The sequence below is a fragment of the Monopterus albus genome, unplaced genomic scaffold (genome assembly GCF_001952655.1).
Source record: "Monopterus albus unplaced genomic scaffold, M_albus_1.0 scaffold65.1, whole genome shotgun sequence".
Taxonomy (NCBI): Eukaryota; Metazoa; Chordata; class Actinopteri; order Synbranchiformes; family Synbranchidae; genus Monopterus; species Monopterus albus.
In genome coordinates, this window is record NW_018127945.1 from 926,254 (window position 1) to 930,702 (window position 4,449).

Here is a 4,449-nt window from a genome sequence, read left to right on the forward strand (position 1 = left end):
AAAAAATGAACTTAAATGATTTTAGCATATGGCTGCAATATAACAAAGAGTGAAAAATTTAAGGGGGTCTGAATACTTTCCGTACCCACTGTATGTAATATATCTATGCCTATACATCTTATCTATATCTAACATTATTTAAAACTCTATGTAACTATCTATCTAGTGTTATCTAATTTTTTATTTTTTTATACAGTATATATATAGTGAGAGAGAGAGGAGAGAAGAGATATATCACATTATTAACATTTGAGATGCTTATAAAGCACCAATAAAAAACAGCTCTTCAGAAGAATTGTTATTGGTGGGTTGTGGGATTATTTTATTTGGTGATTTTTAATACAGTAACTGAGGTGAATGGTACAGCTCCAGTGTGTTTAAACTGGGCTGATAAGGGAATGCTTTGCTAGAAATCTGTGAGGAAGCAAAGTTAACTGTAGTCTGCAGAGCTGTGAATGCCCCTGGGATGGGATACACCAGGTTTGACTCTGAAACAAAAACATGGAGTGACAGAATTTATGTAGTATCACATTTTATTACCTCTTCAAGTTTGGAAGTTGTGTTTTTGCAAGCATTTGTTGGTTGGTTTATTTGTTGTTAACAGCACAACTCAAAAAGTAATTAACAAACCTTGATGAGATTTTTTGGAGAGGTAGGGTATGGCCCATGGAACAATTGACTACATTTTGGTGCTGATCTGTATCATAATTTGGATACAAGCATATTTTAAAGCAGCTCTAACTAACTTTCACCCTCTAACTTTTGACCATTAGAGAGTGAGAGAGAATCAAAACAAATTCAAACAGTACCTTCTCCTCTTCTCTCTCCACTCTTCATTGCCCCTCCTGCCCTGTCTGTAAAACTACGTCATGTGTGGTAACTACAGCTGAGACAGACATGGCAGTCATGTAGCTTAGTAGTATTAATAACACATACAGAACATATCCCAGAGAGCTCTTTTTGGTGGCACTGCAGCAACAAGAGTCTTTTTTTCTACCTAAAGCAGTAGCACAAGCAAATTATACAAATAAATGTTTTTTTCCCAGTAATATTGATACAGTACTAATGATCCAGCCACTATAGCATCATATTCAATGTTACATATGTACACACATAACGCTATAAGGTAACTGTGAGTTATATATGAAACAAAAGAAATGACATTTTGCGCTTTGATAGTTGAACAAAGTCCCCACTTTTCTAGTTGTGCTGATGATGTACATTTTGACAATGTTTGACTAAAATGCTACAGACACTACTGTGTTATATCCAACATAAACTAACTGTGTGTCCTGGACCAAAATGGAGCAAAAATTAGCACACTGAGCAAAATTACTTGGACAACAAAATACTAATGTTGTAGTCAGCAAACCCCTCACACCCCAGACACAATCTGTTTGAACTCCTCCCTTCTGGATGGCGTTACAGGTCACTGTGTGCCAAGACAACCAGGCACAAGAACAGTTTCTTCCCCCAGGCTGTCACTCTGATGAACACTTGGCCCACGATAGTATGACTGGACTATAACCCTTAGCGAAATACCCGTAGAGGTACATTGTACAGACTATTCAGATCCATACAGGTCTCTATTTTTAAATACTCTATAAGAAATCACAATGAGCATTCTTTGTCTGTCTGCATTGTTTACTGCCAGTTTATACTGCTTATTTTGTTACACAGCCTTATGCTGGTTTACTGTTCACTTGCCCCTTGCATGGGGATATGTACATACACATTGAGAGCCAATGTACCAGAGTCAAATTCCTCATGTGTCTGACACACCTGGCCAGTAAAGCAGATTCTGAGATTCTGATTCTGAATGACTCCAAATTACAACCAGAATAATTCCATACAAAGGTACAAAACTGAAAAGCTAATCTTATGCCGACATATACTGTACATGTTACCCAACTACTTACTGCAAGTGTCTAGAAGGAAGAAAGCCACAACCAAGTCCAATTTTAGTCCTTTGGATGCTTTTAATGCTCTCCATCTCTGACATGCCAAACTGATGTTAACCCTGGTTTTGCTTTGTTATTTGTTAATCTTTCTCTGCTACCGAATGTGGCCTCTTGGGTCTAATAGGTCTGCTCTCATCATGAGTTGTACCTGCATACTGTAGAGAGCCTCCATGGTATGTCTTTGAAATGAGGCATTTTATAACCCTGGATCATCTGGGGCATGGAAAAAGTGCGGTCCAGGTTTTAACAAGACTGTCCACAGAGGGCAAGAAATAAACACAAGGCCTGAAAATAGCACAGTCCGGGGGAGTAGGGGTAAGGGGGTTAGTAATGCAGGGAGAAAACACTACTTGTCCACCTGGGGTAGTACACCCAGGTCTGTGAGGCAAGGACTGAAGGTGTCCAGCAAGGCAATAACCCATAGCTGCACAAAGATTTGTTCTATGCAGTGACAGCTGGGTAGGAGCCTGATGACAGAGATTCTGAGCTAGGCTCAAAGCTGTTATTATCTTGATCCATAGGACTGATATTATGCTATTTTAGCATTGTCAAAACCTTTGTCATATTCAAATGTATCTTTCTGGCAAATATCTTCCTTCCACATAACAGAATGAAAACCAAAAACAGTGTATGGGTAACAACCAGAGAAATAACCAAAAACAAACAACAGGGAGAGTTAGGTGCAGGTAAGACTGAAAATAGCTTTTCTCTGACATGTACCAGCTGCCATCTCTGGGTCAGAGAACACTCACTGTAGAGAAAAAGAAAAGCAAGAGCTTGACACGGCCCGATAGGTTTATGGAGATTTTATGGTGTGATACTGTAATTATTTTAAGTTCATTACAAATAAGTTGGTAGGCTTCCTGTTTGAGTTGTGGTTTATTAAAGCTGCTACTGTACATCACAACAAAGCATTGCCCAGTGATTTACTGTGAAGAGGAAGAGTTTGTACAACAACACCTCCTGATGGACTGTTGCGGTGCTCAGGAAGCCTGGACCATCCTCAAAGCTCTGGGACTCAATCATGATTTCAATCATAACTCTGCCCTGTATGGACTGTTAAAAGAGCAGAGGCCAACAACTCATAAAAAGCTGTTCCAGCTGATAATATCCATTGTGTGTCTTAAGTTATGGATGACCAAATTCAGAATGATACTTAAACAGACAGTGATTGGTTATTAAACAGGTTCTCTACAACCTCCAGAGGAGAAGGACTTTGGATGGCATGTTCTAGATCTCTGACTGCTGCTCTGTAGCTGGAACATTTAGGTATGTAAATATGTGTGTATGCTTGTGTAGCTATACAGTAGATATGGTATATAGTGTATATGGTACTGTGTGTGTATGCATACAGTATAAAGTATACTATGTGATTTTAATGTTGCTTCATGATACTCAGATTTTTCTTAAAGTAAAGCAATATATCTGAAAAGACAATGGATAGCAAGAAAAGATGAGTATGACTAGAGCAATAAGTTAATAAATATACTTTTGTATATACAGTATGTATCAGTGGGTAACACTACTGACTTTGGTATGGAAGGTCAGGGGTTCGAACGCCGGTCAGGGCATGATCAATATCCTGCCCTGGGTCCTTAGGCAAGGCCCTTAATTCTATCTGCCTACCTCATCCGTAATGAGAGTTGGAAAAATAAGAGTCACACCGGCTCGGACGTCACCCGGGTCAACAAGGTCCGCGTCAGGTGTTGAGGAACCAGGGCAACCTGATGAGAAGTGGGCTACTGGAACAAGACATTCATGGACAAGAGAGGAGAACAGGGAACTATTGGAATGCTACTACACAAGTAATCCCAGTGAGAGGGGTTACATGCGGAGGATGTGGGACCTATGGATACTTCGAAACCCAACGTCTACACTTTCATCAAAGCAACTAGTAGCTCAGTGCTATAACATCCGCAAGAAGCACCTGCTATCACAACTAGAGATTGACAAGGTACAACACGAATGCTCCAGCAAGGGGTAGCCAGGACAACAGGTCAGGGGGGAGATATCATCTTCATCACCACCTCCACAGTTGGAGATTGGGTACCAAGCCCCAATAACAGGCCTGGATGAGCTTGATGCAAGGGCTGCTGACCTGAGACTGAAGATAATGAGGAAGATGGACAACTGGAACTGTCAGCTTTTTTGTTCTCTCAGTCTTATCTTGTTTACTCCTTGCTTTATGGAAGAACATTGTACATACACATTGAGAGTCACTGTATTAGAGTCAAATTCCGCATGTGTCTAACACACCTGGCCAATAAAGCTGATTCTGTCATGATTCGGTTCCGCTGTTTCCGGTCAGGCTTTTATTTTCACATCACTTCCTGTTTTGTTTCACCTCAGTTTTGGCCCTTTTATTTAATCATCATTAGTTCACCTGTTCCTTATTGTTTGCACCTGTTTTTCATTTCCTTTTAGGCAGCGTTCTCCCACAGGACGCTGCCAGATTGTTCTAGACCCCAGCTCTGACTTTCCAGCATTC

General features: G+C 40.3%; 1 protein-coding gene across 1 annotated transcript in view; it reads right to left on the reverse strand.

Annotated features, from left to right (window-relative positions):
* Positions 1-4,449, reverse strand: part of spon1b (spondin 1b) — a 166,239-nt gene that overhangs the window by 39,636 nt on the left and 122,154 nt on the right. The gene's annotated exons all lie outside the window — the stretch shown is intronic.